The sequence below is a fragment of the Lygodium microphyllum genome, chromosome 1 (assembly GCF_053477565.2).
Source record: "Lygodium microphyllum isolate KBCC chromosome 1, Lygodium_microphyllum_v1.1.10, whole genome shotgun sequence".
NCBI classification, from domain to species: Eukaryota; Viridiplantae; Streptophyta; class Polypodiopsida; order Schizaeales; family Lygodiaceae; genus Lygodium; species Lygodium microphyllum.
Window position 1 is genome coordinate 191,128,373 of NC_141135.1, and position 19,179 is coordinate 191,147,551.

The 19,179-nt window shown below is 42.9% G+C and overlaps 1 protein-coding gene and 1 pseudogene across 6 annotated transcripts in view; both read left to right on the plus strand.

Moving 5' to 3' along the window:
* Positions 1–13,973, plus strand: part of LOC148042102 (Glycosyl hydrolase family 47 protein) — a 170,689-nt gene extending 156,716 nt beyond the window's left edge. For 3 of the 6 annotated variants that reach the window (XM_087685546.1, XM_087685555.1, XM_087685560.1), the window contains one exon: positions 12,524–12,739. The gene's annotated coding sequence lies outside the window, so the exon portion shown is untranslated. Of the gene's footprint in view, positions 1–3,085; positions 3,250–10,628; positions 12,309–12,523; positions 12,740–12,983 lie in introns of those variants that run through there. The other 3 variants (XR_015691954.1, XR_015691953.1, XR_015691955.1) reach the window with 3 other exon arrangements.
* Positions 956–2,558, plus strand: LOC148042103 (uncharacterized; annotated as a pseudogene).
* Positions 13,974–19,179: the final 5,206 nt, after the last annotated feature.

The window sequence follows — 19,179 nt, forward strand, 5'->3', positions numbered from 1 at the left end:
GCATGCCATAACTCTGTCTGTAACAAACTAGGAGTAAAAGTGGACACTAAATATGCCGATTGATCAACTAAAAGAGCATCCAACTCATATAACCCATGGCATAGAGTGCCAATCAAGACCAAAGTCATGTGTTCCTTATCTCGCACCATGCATCTGTCATCATCAAAGGTGACTTGCAAACCACACTGTGCCCAAGGTTGTCCACGTCCGACGGACGGGTCAACCCGTCCTGTCCCGTCCGCTGCGTTCGGTCCCATCCGGACCCGTCCGGTCCATTCCCTGCGACCTGTCCGACTGCGCTCCCGACTACGCCCCGTCGTTACCCGTCTGGTCCGTTCCCTACGGCCCGTCTGACTACGCCCCATCACCAATGACCGTTACGCGGCATGCGGGTCCCGACTCCCATACGCCTGGGCCTTGTGGCCAATAAAGTTGTAAATGGTCACTTTTTTTACCGTTTTTAGGCAGCCATACCCATTTTTCTTTTCTTTCTTACCTTTCTTTTCTTCTTTCTTTCTTACATTTCTTTTCTTTCTTACCTTTCTTTTTCTTTTCTTTCTTATGTTTCTTTTCTTTCTTTCTTTCTCACAAAGACTCAAGAGAAAAGATTAAAGATTCCTCTCTCTCTCTCCCCCCCAAGGGTCAACCCTAAACCCCAAAGCACTCTCCCTTTCTATAAAATCTCCCCTCCCCCACCATCTCATTCATCCTTTCAAGTTCTCCACCCCTCCTACTCCTTTCAAGCTCTCCATCCTTCCTACTCTCTCAAGCTCTCTCCTTGAGTCCTCCCTTAACCTCTCAACCCTTCCAAGTTTCAACCTCCTCCTTCGTCAAGCTATAGCCTCTCTCTACTCCCTCAAGCTCTCTACTCCTTCAAGCTCTCTACTCTTTCCGCTCCTTTCTTCAATCATCTCACCCTCCACCCGTGACCCTCTAGGCTCTCTATACATCATCAATGGCACCCCCTCTCCATGAAGCTTTTCGCTTGCATTGTACCTACTTCGAACGGGTGAAGGAGAAATCCAACACTTGCAAGTGGCAATGCAAGTATTGCCCAAAGCTCCAAATCTCATCCGTCAGTCACCTTCTCATCCACGTTTGCAAATTAGGAGGGGAAGCCACACCATACCCCGGTATTCCCGACAATGTCTATAAAGATTGTCGTCGGAAATACTTGCCATTAAAGCAATGCAAAGGCCTTTCAAGGGCAAGTGAGGAGGTGATCTCTCCCGATCATGAGGTCTCGGATGCGGAAGACGATCCCTCTCCAACTGTCTCGATTTCCTCCATTGGAGGGGCCTCTTCTATCCCATCTAGAAAAAGCCATTCGAGTGGTGCACCTATGCCTAAGAGACAAGCCACTCTTGCCGAAGCAACAGGGCAAGTTTCCGGTCCTCTCGTCTTTCTCAAGTAGAGGCAAAGGCAAGCGGAAATAGAGATTGCACACACCATAATTGAGTGCAATCTCTCTTTCCATATTCTTAAAGTGGATCGATGGAAGCGTATGGTGAAAGCCATTGCCGCCATTGGTCCATGCGAGGGATGGTATGGTGTCACGTGCAATGACATGTGTACCAAGAAACTTGATGAGAAGAGAGAGAGGATTGATAAGTCCCTTAAGCCCGTGCATGCCGGTTGGGCGAAGTATGGATGCTCTATCCTATCCAATAGATGGAGTGACCGCAAATAAAGGGGGATCATCAACATCCTCGTCTCTTGCCCACTTGGCACATACTTCCTACGAGCGGTGGATGTAGGTACAAGGGGAGAGAGAACCACGGGCTCGTTCATGTATCGGCACATACGCCAAGCCATCATTGAGGTAATGCTTCTATATCCATTATTTTGTAATCTCTTCTTTTAACCTCCCAAATTTATTCTAATTTCATCATGTATAATCTCGTAGGTTAGGCCGCAAAATGTGGTGCAAGTTATCACAGACAACGCCTCGAATTGTGCATCTATGCTGTCCATGGTATGGACACCATGCGCTACACATTGTCTAGATCTTCTTATGGAAGATATAGGCAAGTTGGAGTGGGTGGCGAGGATTGTCAACGATGCTTGCACAATTGTTGACTTTGTCAACTCCAAGGTCTGAGTTCTTGCGATATATCGCTTATACTCGGACTTGGAGTTGAAAAAGCCCTCGAAGACTCGATTTGCGGCCATATGGCTTCTCCTCAAGCGTCTCTATGACGTTCGCAACAAGCGACAAAAAACAGTTGTGTTAGACGAGTTTAAGGAATTGGCTTGAAGGGGAGTCCACATCAAGCCAAGTGGAAGCAAAGGCCGTTCAAAGGCTTTGCTTAAAGGAGGAATTTTGGATGGATGTCAAGGGCATTATCATTGTCGTCACTCCCATATACAAGGTGCTTCGCATGACGGACATGGAGGGGGCTACCATTGGCCTCCTCTATCATCTTATGGCGGATGCGATGGAGGAGATACAATCATCGACCATCTTGGATGGGGAGGCCTCTTCTTCATAGTATTGTTTTTATTTTTATTTATTTTTAATGATTCATGCTTCTTTTTCATTTTAGAATCTATATTTCATATTGTCTCATACTTTCTTTTCAAATTTCACCTCTAAATCTCTATCATTTTACACCTACTGTATTGATATCTTGGATACCACCCCTAAAAGAGATGACATTCTCTTTTTTACAAAGAAAAGATGGGAGTGGATGAAGCGACCCATACATGGGTTTGCGGCACTCTTGCATCCCGCCTTTAAAAAACTCTCTCTTCATGGATGCCAATGTCCTTGCCGATCATGATACCTTTCTTCCAAAGAATTTGGCAGAAGAGCACCATGGTGCCTTCCTCCAAAAGCTCATTAATTATAGGGATCAAAGGGGTACCACTTTCGCATCTACCATTTGTTGGAAGCGAGAATCGTTGGTGAAGCCTCTTTTTTTATAGGAGTCATTTGGCTATCAATTGCCTCACCTCCAAAGAGTGGCCTTATATATTCTTGCATAGGTTTGAAAATCTCGTCTCTTTTTTCATTTAATTCTAGTTATAACTTAAAACTTGCAAACTTAAAGTTTAAACTTATTTTTTTCTTCATATGGTTTAGGATTGTTCGTCGGGTGCATGTGAGAGGAATTGGTCCCCGCCTATTTCCTGGTGCACACCAAAATTCGTAACAAGCTTAGCACACGACAATTGGAGTAACTAATTTATTGTCACTCCAATTTACGCATGCTACGCAATATGCATGAAATGTCTATGGCAAGACAGGTATCGTATATCTAATTTTTATACTTTTTAGTTCATAACTTTATTCATAGATTATGAAATATATTTAAATAAGTTTCACTTGTTTAATCTAAGGTCTTCATTCTTTAAATGTATAGATAAATGTGGATTCACTCAAGCTCTCCGCTAGTACACTTAAAAGTGTGACTTGCGAGAGACCGGCGGGTTTTACTTGGAGCTCGAGGAGATAGACCGGCGGGTCTCTCGCACTCGTGTATGGCGTGCCCGTGTTGTTATGCACCCTCACGCCGGTAGCAATGGAACTTCTACTTCGGCATCCACATCGGCTGCCCGTGATGCTTGTAGGGCCCTTAGATGTTACACGAGGCGTGGAAGTGGCTCAAGAAGTACTTCTAGTTCGGCCCAAGAGGACATACCTATCACTGCCTCTCACCTAGAGCTTAGAGAGCCCGAGTATGATGACAAGAGCAAAGTCATTAGTGAGGGTGATTTTGTTGAGGAGGGTGATGGCTCCTCAAGCGGTGACGAGAATGCTTCCACCTTCGATGACGAGAGTGATATGAGCACCTACAGTAATCATGTATCTTGATTCCGATTGAGCCATGGATGATGGCTTTTATCTCGATCCATTTTTGTACACTTTTTGTATGAGATTACACATCTGGCTCATAATAAAGTTGTTGGTTTCATTATTCATGCTACATAGTACACTCTCGAATCTTGTTTCAACTCTCTTGTGCACTTTTGTCTTGAATCTCTAAGTTTATGTTTTAACCTTGTAAGTCCAAATATTAAGCATAGACTTAAAATTATATGTATTTTTTATTTCATCGGACGTAGGTCCAAGATTTATTAGTCCGATTAGTACCGTACTACCATCGAACTGTACTAATCGAACGCCATCGGACGTGACAACCATAACCGTGCCAAAGAAGAAATAGATAATAAATTCTTCTTTATACCTGGCACAATCAAAGCATCCTATAGGTGGAGAATAGAGCCATCAATGGCTATGAGCACAATCTCCCCAATACCTCTAACAAGGTATAATGCATTGTTGGCACATTGTATGACTTGCCAACTGGAGTTGCACCAACAAAAGCAAATAAATATCTACAAGATGTAATGTGCTAGGAAGCACCACTGTCAAAAAACCATGTGCCAGCATCCTCAGTAGAGCTAAATGCTCTATCAGCCCAAGAAGAGTCATAACTGCATGTATAAAAACAATAGTCCTCCTTGTCTGCAACAAAGGATGCTAACTCGATAGCAGTGGAAGGAGCATCAGAAACAGACATTCCTGACTCCTTTTTCTTCTCCTTGGCTATGCGCTTTCTACACTCATTGATGTAGTGGTGTGGCTTCTTGCAATAATGGCATCCCTTCTTGGCTTGCGTGCCCCCTTGTTTCTTATTACCCTGTGAAGTGTCTGAAGGCCCAAAGCTTTGCGGAGCATTCTTTGCTTGGCTGCCCTTGCCCTTCTGTCGTGCCATAAAAGTCTACTCAGAGGCTATAACATCCACGCCACTCTTTCTTCTTGTCTGCTCCTCTAAGAGCAAACTAACCAACTGAAGAAAAGTAAGTGACTATGGGAAAATCCTCATGGTGAGGTTCAAGGCCGTATGAAAGGCCAAGTACAAGGGCGGCAATGAATTCAATGTAGTAGATATCATCTGTGCATCTGAGTGTTACTCATCAACATTCATAAGCTGCTCATGCAAGTCCTGAATTTTGTTTAGGTGCTCCTGCATAGAATCACCCTTATCTGTCTTCAATATCTCAAGCTCTTTCTTCAAGAAAGAGATACAGGTCTCATTCTTACCAGCAAGCATTTGCTCCAAGGTCAGCGAAGTTTCTCATGAAGAAGCTGCAAACTGAATGTGACGATAATAGACCGTTGAACTGCCAATGCAATCAGCAACAAAGCCTATGCATCCCCTGTATCCCATGCCTTTTGTGCTGCTCATCTTTGGGGAAGTGGCTGAAGTGGAGTAGGCTGAACAGGTTGAGTTTCCCGTTGTCCACGACCTCCTGGAGGAGGAGTAGCAGGAGCCACAACTCTAGGCCTAACTTCTTCTCCGCTTGCATAGTCCCAAAGATTCTTCACAATCAGTACATTTTTCATCATGAGGACCAGAGTGAATAGTTGTTACCATCCAACCTATCCTCCTTGGATAAATAGATAAATACATCACCTCCCTGATTTGCCATGATAAACAATGCCAAAAAAAAAGAGCAAAAGAGCAATGTCCTAGCTGCACCAACCTGGAAATCTCAAACTTTCCAGAAATTACAGCAAATAACTTGCTGCAATTAGCAAACTGAAGTACACTCTGTCAAAACTGTCTGTAATGCACGCAGTCCAAGGTGCATTCAATGCTCAGCAACACTGTAGAAGCAAAATCCCCAAAATTTATTGCCCCAAAATGCTCAAAAACAGTCTATTTTAGACTGAAACTGCTCCGCATGCACCAATGTCTTCACAAAACCCAAAAGGCCCAAAATTCTTGACTTATTTGCCAAGAAATTTCTATATAAATTGTGTCCCAGACACGTATCGGCTGTTGTGCCTGCCCGAGCAAAGGCCCCTTTCCTAGAGATGAATCTAGAATAAAAAAGTAATTTTAACTTGAAAAAAATTTTACCTGGCACAAGAACCAATAGAGCTGGTGGCGGGCAGCCTGAGCAGGCGGCAGACTAGTGGTCTGGGCATTGAAGCTGCAAGGGCAATGCTGTGGAGTGCAGACGGGTGGCGCAAGGCATAGGCAGAGGCGGAGCGCTGGCGGGCTGCAGGCGGGCATAGCACAGGGCTTAGGTGGGTGCAGCGTTGGGCACAGGCAGAGCACTCGCGGGCTGTAGGCGGAGCGCAAAGGGGCGCCAATACAAGGCGGAGGCAGCGCAACAAGAGCACAAACGGCTGCAGGGGAGTTGCAGGGGAGCTGCTCAGGTTGGCGTAGCGCAAGGCAGAGGCAGCTCACGCATAGGGAAGTTGTGCAGGTGGACTTCTCAGGTAGCAGCTTTGGCTAGCTGGGTAGCACAGTTTGCAAGATATGGACTGGTGCAAACGGGAGCTAACTGTTCCAGTTGAACTGAGTTGTACTCAACTCTGATACCAAATGTGAGAGATGGAATGGATCGAAGCTCAACTGAGAGTGGAGTAGATAGTGTGTAGAGTGGAAGTACGACACCCAATGCAATAGACTAAAAGTGTAAGGTGAAAGTACAAGGTACAACCCTTAAACCTTAGGGTTGTAAGAGAGTGTTCACACCCAAAGTGTGTGCAACATGATAAGTGCCTGAAAATGTATAACATAGGCACATAAAATAAAGGGAATAAATCTGGGGGGAAAAACCTCTCGTACGGAGAGTAAAAGGTGCCCCAGTGTTCTACGGAGATCACCGACACTCCTCTGTGAGCATAGACGTGAGTGAAAACCAACAATAATTCCTTGGGTATCTTGCCATCCAATGGCTTGCTAGAAGATGTGCTGATCAAATGCATTGCTAACTTTACAGCTTCAACTCAAAATCCATTAGTGAGACCAACATTAGAGAGCATACTACGGACTCTTTCTTGAATGGTTATATTTTTCTTAAGCACACCATTTTGAGCAAGATTCTCAGGGACTTTTAACTCTCTCTTGATACCACTGCTTGCAGAAAAGTTCATAAAGGCATGCAAGATATACTCTCCACCATTATTAGTCTTGAAGAACTTAAGCTTCTTGCTTGACCAATTCTCTACAAATACCTATAACTTTTGAAATGCATCCAATACATCACTATTCTTGTGAAGAGAATAAGTCCAAATCTTCCTTGTGGCATCATATATAAAAGTGACAAATTACAAATCTCTATCCAATGAAATCGTGGGATTGGCCCACATAGATTACTATAAACCAAATCAAGACATTTTGATCTTCTACTCCCACTACCTCTCTTATCCGATATTTTAGTTAACTTTCTAAAGAGAGAATGCTCTTAAAAGCCAAAATCAAAAAATTTTGTACAAGGAAGATAGTTTAAATGGCACAAAGCTTTCGTTCGAGTGACTGACATATACCCTAAAGAGCAATGCCATAAAGAGACAGATAGCTGTTCAATGACAACTACAACATGGTTTTTAACACCAAAAACATGCAAAGCATACAAAGTACCAAATTTTGGACCTTTGGCCACAACAAGAGATCCCTTGCAAATCTTCCATACATGATCACGAAAGATCACTCTATAACCACAATCATCAAGCTGCTATAGCTCGAATTCTCGATCTTCGTGTGATGGCAAAGCTTTACTTATCGCGCTCCTTACTCCAAGCACATGAACACCAAACGCTCCTTACTCCAAGCACACGAACACCAAATGTTGCTCTGATACCAGTTGAGAGGGAAGCAATGGTGGGATGTGAGATAGAAGCTATGAAGTGTAAGAGGATTGAGAGAGAGAATAACACAAGAGAGTTATGTGGGTACAAAATGAATGGTACCCTTATCCTTTATTATCTTCACTTATATATGACTATACATTGTGTACATATACAAGGGGTGCCCGCCCAACTATTGGCCATTGACCTTTACCCCAACAATTTTCTATTTCATAGGTTGAACTCCCTTCATTTCTTGTATCCAACATGGTTAGAGGCCGTGGTTTCACATATTAATGTTGCTAATAGGAGAGCTACACACCCCTCTTCTTGAGGAATTTTTGATGGGCCTAAAGGGTTCTTCGGGGTCCTCTTTCGCACCTCGGAAGCTTGTGCCCAAATCATGTAGATATTACTTTGTTCTTGGATGACAACTAGTTTATGTTGTTCCATGGTAGCCCCTGGAGGAATCGCAAGATGTTCTTGGGCATACTTCTCCCATTCTTGATGTATGGGATATGTTATTGGACAAGTTGGTAGCTCTATTTAATGCTCCTCTTAACTAGACACTGACATTGGTGTGAGTTTCAATGGGCAATTGGATGTACCATTTGAAGGTTAGCTTGAGTATTGATTTGTGTTGCTTGAGCATAAAAGTTATCGAGAGGGTATCTCTAGTGGGACTTGGTGCTCCATGACTCCCTGTGTCTACATTGATTCAAAAGAAAATGGGGCCAGTGTTAGTGCATGGTGGTGGGTTGGTTAAATAAGAAAAGGAAACTTCCATTTACATCCTCTCAAATGCTGAAGGGCATGTGGAACAAAAAGAAGATACATCAAGAATTTAGTATAATATTCTACTTTAGGTGTGCCTAGCAAGTAAACGATGTAACCTACATCCAAGGGCATTGTGTTCTCATTTTGTTTTTTATGTAGGGTGAGGGAGAAGAGAGGGAGGGTCGGGGGTATATTGATGTCCCAAATGACATGTAAGACCTGAACTAACTTGGTATAAATAATAGATAAGACAGAATCTATTTACTTTGAGCATGAGGCTATTGTATAGACCTATAACGTCACGGATGGGTTTTTCCAGCATGGCCCTCAGGGTGATGAAGCTGAACAAGTAAGCTCCTCCAATGACATGGGTGTATGCAAGGTCCATGGCCATCGAGCCAAGGATGCCTAGCTTGCCAAATGTTTCTCTTCTATGGACTGTATAGGATGAGTAAAAGGCCAAGTGAGAGCAACTTGCAGATATCTTCGGTGATAAAAAAGATGCAGGTTCTTGCTTGCAATGCTCACGTAGAAAATGGTCCTGGTATGGTTGTCTTGATCTAGAACAAGCTGTGCCACACCATGGTCATTTGCACTTTTGGTTTGTTTTGAGGATTGTAGAGTCTCTCCACTATGGGCCATGTGTGATTACTATGGAAGGCCAGTGAGAGCAATTTGCAGATGTCATAGGCCAGTGAGACAAATTCTACATGCTTGCAAATCTTGCATAGAAAAGGATCCGTGTACAATGCATAGAAAAGGGTCTGCATGCAATGATCTTATCTGGGAATAATTTGAGATGATTTGTATGTCAGCTCTTTAAACTTTGTCTAGTATGATAAAGTATCTTTAAAATTCACACATTTCGTTTGCGTTGGTGGAATGCATATATACTGCATATCCTGAGGCTTCACCTACAAAACAAGAAAATGGTGAAGAGTCCCCCTCATCTACGGAGGTCATTGAAGAGTGAGGGGCTTCCAGCATCTATGAGGAATGTGTCCTTCTAATGTATGAGGGTGGCAACTTTTACTTGTCCCAACACTCATCATCAATTGCTTTGATTTAATGCCCCTCTAAAGGTTTTTTTTTTTTTTAAGCAAAAAGGTGACAAATTAGTTTTCTTAGAAGAATACAAATTAAATCAAATATATATAAGGCCTCTTAGGGCAGTTTGGGGGGCATGGGAGAAAGAAGCAAGGTGGAGAAGTGTAACATCATTGGGTTTTACCATACCCTAAAGTGAAAAGCAGGCTATGGCATCCCCAAGTGTGAAGGAATTGCTACAGAAGCTCCGTCTGATGTTGAGACCTTCCCTGAAGCTGTTCCCAATGGCTTATGAGGGATGTAGAGGAGAAGTGTGACATCATTAGGCTTTACCATACCCTAAAGTGAAAAGCAGGCTATGGCATCCCCAAGTGTGAAGGAATTGCTATGGAAGCTCTGTTTGATGTTGAGACTTTCCCTGAAGCTGCTCCCAATGGCTTACGAGGGATGTAGAGTTGCACATCACAATCTGAGCAAAGGAGCTATGGTGGATGCAGCTCATTGGGGAGAGAGAGAGAGAGAAGGAAGATACATTTATGTCTCTAAAAAGCCAGGATAACTCATGAGACAAAGGCAAGAGTACATGTGACCATCATGTCTCGGCTTGAGAATATCAGTGAAAATGAGATGAAAACAACAAATTATAGTGTTGTTCATATTCCCATAGGCTACTATCATGTACCAAATTGATTAATAGGCCTCTCTAAAAATGCCTCTTCTTGGGGTGAGAATATCTGTCATGGGGTGATCCAAGACAGTGAGTCCACTAAGAGGAGGTACTCGTCTCTGATGGTGAGTGATGATGGCTTGGATTTGCTGAAGATAAGGATGCTGAACATGGTGGTAGGGTGGTGGGAGTTGTGCTCTGCGAAGTGTGATTGCCTGATTTGTTGTGAGCCCTCTAACTCGTGGATGGTACATTTGGCAAGCTAGCTTTCGAGCTAGTACTAAAGAAATCTGTAAGAACCAGTCTCACTGAATTTTTCTTGTAAGAGATTGTTGAGTACAACCTTCTTGTCGTCATCATCTAGACAATTGTTAAGAGTGGTGAATTGTTGAAAGAGGCTGAGGTGATCAAGGAGATGTTTCAGAGATTTGGAGGGATTTTAACAAATATTGAAAATTGCATTTTCAAGAATAATTTTGAGTTATTGATGTCACCGCCAAATATTGTATGAAGACTTTCTCACACCTCCTTCGTTGTTTTGGAAAGGTTGGAGTGATGGAGCAGATAAGTGGAGAGACCCAAGCCAATGATGCCTAGAGTCCTGTCATTCTTTTCAAACCAGGCTCGATGAAGCTGGGGATTCCCTCAAACATTATTTGGTTCTTCAATTGACATGACCTTCCATGCGCCTTCCCACATGAGGACAAGCTGGATCTTTTTCTTCCATATCAAGAACCCGACATTGGAGAACTTCTCGATGATGATGCTGTATCTTGACATGCCAATGGTGGACGCCATTGTTGACTGGTCAATGACAGCATTTTGAGTAGTATGCTGAACTGAGGCAGCAGCATGTTAGTGATGGTGTTGGTAAGCAGTGTTGTAGACAGTGGCTGAAGAAAATACATTGCTAACTGAGAGAGTGGAAGCTGATTGTGACAGCTGGCAAGGTGGCACATGCTGATGACAAGGCAGTTGACTCAGTGACTAGCAACACAATAGGCTAAGTCAAGTTCGCATCTGAAGATGGTAACCAATGGTACATTGGTGGATAAGGCAGCAAGGTGGCAAAGGTTACAGGTCGCACAGTTGTGACAGTCAGATTAGTGGTGCAGATGGGACCTTCAGGGTGGCGCTGTGCAGCAGCACGCAAGGTTGAAAATGGAGTCAGGTGGGTGGAGTAGACAGAGGAAGGTCCAGTGAAGAAAGTGTTTGGGGGGTGCTTCTTAACTGTCTGCTACTACGCAAGGATACCGAGTGGTAAAAATCGGGCTTCCCAACCAAAGCCTCCTTTTGAGTGGTATCTAATGATGGGTCTATAAAGTCGCTTTGACTTGGGGATCCTTGAACCCATCCAGTGCCGACACAGGAAGTTCTGACTAAGTGGCACAATTGAGAAACACATGATGAAGAGAAATAGCAGCAAGATTTAATATACCAGGCCACTCGCCAATAGGACCTGCTTGACCTCTAGAGCTCAACTCCACTATGGACGAGTAGTGCTCCAATAGGTGAGCTTCTGCTGGATAGAATCTGACATAGGTGCAAACTGCTGGGTTGCCGTGATGTGGAATCCCACCTAGAACCTTAGGTATCTGAGTATCCACCCCTTGCTCACCCATCTGAAACCCAAGTGAACTCCCAAGTGAATCTTTGGAGTCTGGATCTGTAAGGAAACCAACCAACTTACACCAGTTGATTTTCGCACCTGTTGCTGTGCAGAATACCTCTGGTTCCATTCTCACTCTCTCCAGCATCAACTCATCATCCTCAACAGAAAGGGCTGTGTCATCTACATATTCCATCTTAAAAGTATGGCAGAGACCTGACAAGATGATCATCTTAGGACTGGAAAAGGCACTTTGGGAGTGTTTGCATGGTTCACTAGCATAGGTGTCAGGCCCAGATTTCAGATATGATATAATCTTCCAGGCAGCATGGCTATGAAAGCTACTAGACCCTTGGACTCTTGTCACCACTCTTTGACTTCTTGTAGATAGACTAGAGGCTTGTCAACAGCTCAGCATGTCTATAATGTAAGATGTAAGCATGTGATCCAGTCAGGACAGCAGGGCCTCAGCCAAAATGATTACAGCATGCAGATAGAGATAATCCACCCAATGAGAGAGGTCATGGGGTGGACAACTACATGGAGATATAGAGATGATGAGGACTCATCATAAGACCTTTCTCTACATTTGAGTATACTGGTTTATGTGAATAGAGGTATGTCAGAATTTAAACATACAAGTTCCGTGCCAAGTAAAAGTCATATGTATGCAGGTATATTTGCTTTTTGCGAAGTGTAGTTGCCTTGTGAGCACTGAATATATTCAGCTGAATCTATACATTCCTAGACGGTGCAATGCTTTTGTTTTTTATGGTGGTATTGGTAAGTTAGTTTCTCTTGTTGATGGCTTTATCTGGATTTTGTATTGCAGAAAATTGTTTGCAAGGGCAGCAGCTGTGATTGCTTTATTCTTTTGCTTTGACTGCAAAGAGCTGTTGAAGTTAAGGGCGACTGAAGGGCCCTTTCCGTGGTTGTCTCCTCCAACTCAATCATCTTCATAACAAACATTCTGGGAAATTGGCTGCTCTATACAAATCTTGAAGCTGAGAGAACCTTCACAAGTGCCCTTGAAATGATGCAAGGTCAGCATTTAGCCTTGGAGAATGGATGGGTGACTCTTTTTCTTGGAGTCATCAAGGAGGGCATGATTTTTGCTTAAAACGTCTTTTGGTTGGATTTGTAGTGCAATGTCCTACGCTGCAGTGTCAAGTCTATGCAGGATTTGCTATTTGCTTTCCAGAAACTGTGTACAAGTATCAAATCATTGTAGCTAAAAACAATGCACCATGAGAAGAGCAGCTGAGAACATTCTCATTGTGCCTTTGTCACAGATTTGTGGCAATTTTCCTGTCCTTCAGCTGTCCGGATAGCGGTGTCGAGGCACACGAAACATCTTAATATCCTTCGAATTGCACCAGATTTGTGGCCTTCAGAACTAACCATACTAGGTAGATACGATGTGCTTGGAAGTGCACAAGTTTGGGAACCTGTGGCTTGTGTGTGTTGTACTACTACCCACTGAAGGAAAAGACTTGGCAGGAAAAGTGAACCTGCCAATGTTCACTTCTTTCTGATGTCAGTATTTTGGGGAAGGAGATCTTTTTGTGAATTAGATTTTCTGCTGCTTGATACAAGGCACTGGTAGACAACGAATGCTGACAATCAGAAGCTCTCATTCTCTTCTGCATCGCGAGTCAAAGCTGCTAATCAACAGTTTAGCACATTAAAGGCATAGATTCACTCCCCATAAATCCACACTAAGAAGCACACTCTGCAAAGAATTGAACGAATTGGGTCGCACCTGCATATCCTAGAGGCTCGAATACCATTGTGAATAATTTCTGGTAATCTTTCACTATTGACTACCATGACATCGTGTGAATGGTGTTATTAGCACTTGTAAATGCTAGGGGGACCACCTATAGAGTAGCAACATTTTACAAAGGTATTTCATTTCTTCTACGTGCTAAATAACACTTACTGCAAGGAGAGAGGAGTAATTAGCATCCATGCAAACTAAAGGAGCACATGCAAGCTGATATTGTAAGTAGACATCAGCCTTTTAGGGTTTTTGGACTATGTATAAGGTGGCCATATGTCACTTTCAATTAGCTCTCACTATACAATACATGAGGTCATAGGATTGCACTTCACCAGCACCTCATTAGGATGCAATGGTGGTGAATATAAGGTCTTAAGATTGCACCTCACCAACACCTCATTAGGATGCAATGGTGGGGAATAATTGATACCTTGATACTCTAGAAATCCAGGTTTTGTGATGTCTTAATCTTTGAAGTGATGAAGTGGCCATATATTCTTGACATGTTTATAGGGTAGTTCATGGCCATATATAGTATTAAGCTAGCGAAAGGATTAATTAGGGAAGTAATTTGGTCAACATCTTGGCTAGTCATTGGAAGTCAGCCCACATCAACTCCAATTTCAAAGAGCATATCACCAAGTTCCTTAAATTTGGAGGAATAAGAATTGAGGACTCATTGTTTTTGCAAATATAAGGAAGCTAAAGCTCTCTCAAAAGCAAGAAATAGATCAAGGATGCAAGAAACATTAAACAACTTGAAAAATTCTTTTGGGTGAATCTATGAGCATGGACAAAGAAACATTGAAGGTGTGGGACATAGTGAGAGTTGTCTTAATCACTACATTTGATAGTTTTGGAACCTTTTGCCGTTCAAGAAAGTCTCAATCACTAAGTCGTTAATCAAGTCCTTTGATGATTGTAAGGTAGCAATGATAAGTGCCTTTCAAGGTGCATGTAAGCATGATGAAGTCTTTATAGTTTTTGCTAAAATTGTAGCAACCATCTATCTATCAATCAAATAAAACTAGTGATGCCACCAAAGAACAGGGTGACCCTCTTTATATAGGTTAACCACCATCAATATTGATAAGCATAATCACCATGGAAGAAGCATGACACCATCCCCTCTATATAGCTTGGGTGGAACATCTTAGCCATTGAAAATATGTCAAGATTGTGGGAGAGAAGGAAGGAGTCTCGCTTGAAGCTTTCTTGCTTGCACAATGGGGGAAGACACACAAGGGTGGAGGCTGAAAACAGTTTTCCTCTTCTTAGTTGTGTAAGCCAAAAGAACTCAAGTACAAAGAAATAGAAGAACCCTATATATGGGTCTCAAACCAAACTCAACTAACTAAGGTGGCATACTAACTGAGCCACGAACTAGAGTAGATAAGGATAGCTATCATGTAGCTATTATTCATGGGCGGTGTACCAACCGCGTCTGCAGCTGACAAGTCGGTGACATAAATATACAACGGTCACCCTGGCGTATCACGAGTGGAGCTCGATATCTCAACACTCCCCCTCGAGCTCAATCCCAATTCCTGCACACCAAGCAGGTCTCTGAACTTGCGCAGCTTCTCTGCGCCCAATGCCTTCGTGAATATGTCAGCTACCTGATCCTCTGTGCTGACATAAACTAGATCAATAAGACCTAGTAAAACCCTCTCTCGCACATAGTGATAATGCACCTCAATGTGCTTTGTTCTAGCATGATAGACTGGGTTATTTGCCAAGTGTATACTACTCATGTTGTCACAATAAATGACAACTGGCCCATCTGTAGACTGATGCATATCATAAAGTAGCTTATGCAACCAAGCTACCTCACATGCAGCCATTGCTGCACCCCTGTACTCAGCCTCTGTGCTCGACAAGGCAACTGTAGGCTGTTTCTTGCTGCTCCAAGTGACTGCAGCACTCCCAAAAGAGAATACATATCCACTGGTAGATCGTCTATCAGAAATACTACCAGCCCAATCAGCATCAGTGTATCCATGCAACTGTATCTGAACCCCAGTCTCATAAAATAGTCCATACTGCAATGTGGACTTCACATACCTAAGTATGCGTCTAGCCGCATCCAAATGTGGTTTCCTTGGAGCCTGCATAAACTGACTTACCAATCCAACAGCATAGCTCAAATCTGGCCTGGTAATAGTCATATAAATCAAACTTCCTACTATGCGTCTGTACATAGTAGGGTCTTCTAGAAGCTCACCTGCATCTGTGCTCAGCTTCACATTTTGCTCCAAAGGAACTGAAATAGGCTTACAGCCTGTCATCCCATATTTGGACAGCATGTCCAATCCATACTGCCTCTGCAAGAGCTGTATCCCACTTGGTGATCTAATCACCTCAATGCCCAAGAAATAACGCAGCTCTCCCAAATCCTTCATCTCAAACTTCTGCTTCAATAGCATTTTCACATGAAGGATATCTTCATCACTGTCACCTGTCATAATCAAATCATCAACATAAATGACAAGCAGCATAATACCTTTCTCTGTTTTTCTCACATAAAGTGAGAAATCTGCCTTGGAAATCTGAAAGCCAATAGTGACAAGATACTGTCCTATCTTGTCAGACCATGCTCTAGGTGCTTGCTTCAAGCCATACAAGGCTTTCTTCAACCTGCAAACAAACTCAGGATGAACAGCATGCACATAACCTGGTGGCTGCTCCATATAGACCTCTTCTTGCAAATCACCATGCAAGAAGGCATTCTTTACATCCATCTGATGTAAAGACCATCCCTTTGATGCAGCCATAGCAATGACTGCTCTTACGGTTGCCATCCTTGCAACCGGACTAAATGTTTCTTCATAGTCAATGCCATATGTTTGTGCATACCCCTTGACTACTAGTCTTGCCTTGTATCTGTTCACAGAACCATCAGCATTGTGCTTCACCTTATAAACCCACTTACAGCCAATTGCATTCTTACCTTTAGGCAAAGGTACTAACTCCCATGTAGCATTTGCTTCCAAGGCATCCATTTCTTCATCCATGGCTTTCTCCCATTTTTCTTTTCCCATGGCTTGCTCAAAAGATGTGGGTTCTGGTTCCTGTATCACTTTGACCATATATGCATAGTGAATGGCTGTAAATCCATCATATTTCAGCCTATCCACAGGATACCTAGCTCTTGTAGACCTGCGCAAAGTAGGTTCACTCCCAGGTGCTCTCAAAACATCCCTGGTTTTCCTTACTCCAGGTGTAACAATAGAAGGAATACCCAACTCATCATCAATGCTCTGTTCTGAGCCACTGGATTCACCATCCACATAAGAGTGACCTGCATTCACATCAAACATGGGCTGATCAACCTTCTCTTTTCCTTTTCGTGATACCTGCATACCACTATCTGCATTGCTTTGAGAATATTCTCCTGATCTCAATTTGCCTGTCCATGGCGAAGAATGTGAACCACTGCTAGAGGACGCTCCAGGTCCACTAATATTTTGTGACTGCTGCTGTGAATTCTGTGTAGCATTACCATTTTGTGCATCTTCATCATCAATCACATTTACTGGTTTATACCAGCTACTCATCTCATCAAAAACAACATCTCTGCTCACTGTAAACTTACGAGTAGAAGGGTTATAGCATCTATACCCTTTTTGCTGCAGAGAGTAACCAATAAAGATGCACTTCTCAGCTTTTGGATCCAACTTGGATCTCAGCTCATCTGGCACATGTACATAGGCAATGCAACCAAAAATTTTCAAATGAGAAATATCTGGTTTCCTACCAGTATACCTCTCCTCTGGAGTCATTCCATGTATTGCTGCAGTGGGAGTCCTGTTCATTATGTAGACTGCTGTAGCAACTGCTTCAGCCCAATAAAAATCTGGCAAGTCTTTTTCATTGAGCATGGCACGAGATACCTCTCCAATATGCCTGTTTTTCCTTTCTGCAATTCCATTTTGTTGTGGGGTATAACTGCATGAATATTGCTGCTTTATGCCATGCTCCTGCAAGAACTTTGCAAACTCATTTGAGAGGTACTCTCCCCCTCCATCTGACCTTAGGCATTTTATCTGCAAGCCTGTTTCTTTTTCAACCATAGCTTTAAGAGTTTTGAAATGCCCAAAAACTTCACTTTTCTTTTTCATAAAATACACCCAAACTTTTATGCTATAGTCATCAATAAAACTGACAAAATAATGACAGCCTCCAAGAGATGCAGCTTTAGTTGTCCACACATCAGAGTGAATTAATTCCAATGGCTTCTCACTCTCTTGAACATGTCTAGGAAATGGTTTCCTTGCCTGTTTTCCAAACTGACAGGCTTCACATACCTTATGCATTTCTGCAACCTTGAATTTGGGCAATCCTGCAACAATATTTTGGGCCTGCATTGATTTAAGTCGCTGTACATTAACATGACCAATGCGTTTATGCCAGATATCAATATCTGCAACTACACCGGTCCCATGTGCAAACATTGCTGCACTCAATTCAGACATGTCTGCATCCAATGTAAACATTCTGTCCTTCTTCTTTCCTTTTGCTATCAAGCGACCTTTATTTTTCATATCCTCAACAAAGCATCCATGAGGATTAAATCTGACCTGCAAGCCCTGTTCAACCATTTGACCAACTGAAACCAGATTCTTGGTGATATTTGGGACATGAAATACATCGGACAGGTATTTCTTTTTCCCACCCTGCATAGACAAGGGAATTTTTCCAATCTGCACAATAGGATGTGCAGTATCATCACCAGTCTCCACAAATCCTGGTTTTTCCATTTTCCTTGCATCCTCCATCCATTCTGCATGACCTGTCATGTGGTTTGATGCACCTGAGTCAACATACCATACATCATTGCTTTCTTCTGCACTTGTCATAGAATTGTTCATGTGCTGCACCATGAACAAATGCTCATTTCTGTCATCACCCTGTCTACTAGAAGATGCATAATTCCCTTGTTGCAGTTTTTCATTCATGATGTCATTCTGCTTTTTATAGCAGTCTTTAGCCATATGACCCATTTTACCACAGTAGTAGCATTCAACATTACTGTTTGCATTTTGGCCTCTTTGCCATCCACCACGACCTCTTTGGCTCCCCCTGCCTCTAGAGTTACCACGTCCTCCTCCATAGGACTGGTTTTCTTGAGTTTGCTGCATATTCTGATTTCTGCCACGGCCTCCAAATCGGCCTCCTCTACCTCTGCCTCTACCTCTTCCAGCATTTGAGTAGAAGACAGCTTCTTTTGAAGTTCCTCCTGAAGAAGATGCACCACCATTTCTCTGTTCCTCAGAAATTAGAAGAGCAATCAACTCCTCAAAATCAGGAAATCTTTCACGAACTGAAATGGATGTCCGAAACTGTGCATAATCCTTTCCTAGACCATTCAAGGTCACGGAAACTAAATCATCATCTTCCACTGGCGACCCAATGGAAGCAAGTGCATCTGCAATCTTCTTCACCTTCATGTGGTAGTCGTTGATGCTCATACTTTCTCTTTGCACATTATGCAACTCTTGCTTGAGCTGCATTTTCCTGGCTTGCGTATTTGTGCTATACATTTTTGACAAAGTATCCCATGCCTCCTTTGGCGTACTTGCATCCTGAATATGCACAATCATAGAGTCTGAAATACTGATAGACAGCCAATACATAACTTTCCTGGCTCTCTCATGCCATGTTTTAAATGCCTGCATTTGTTGTTGATTGGGAACATCAGGAAG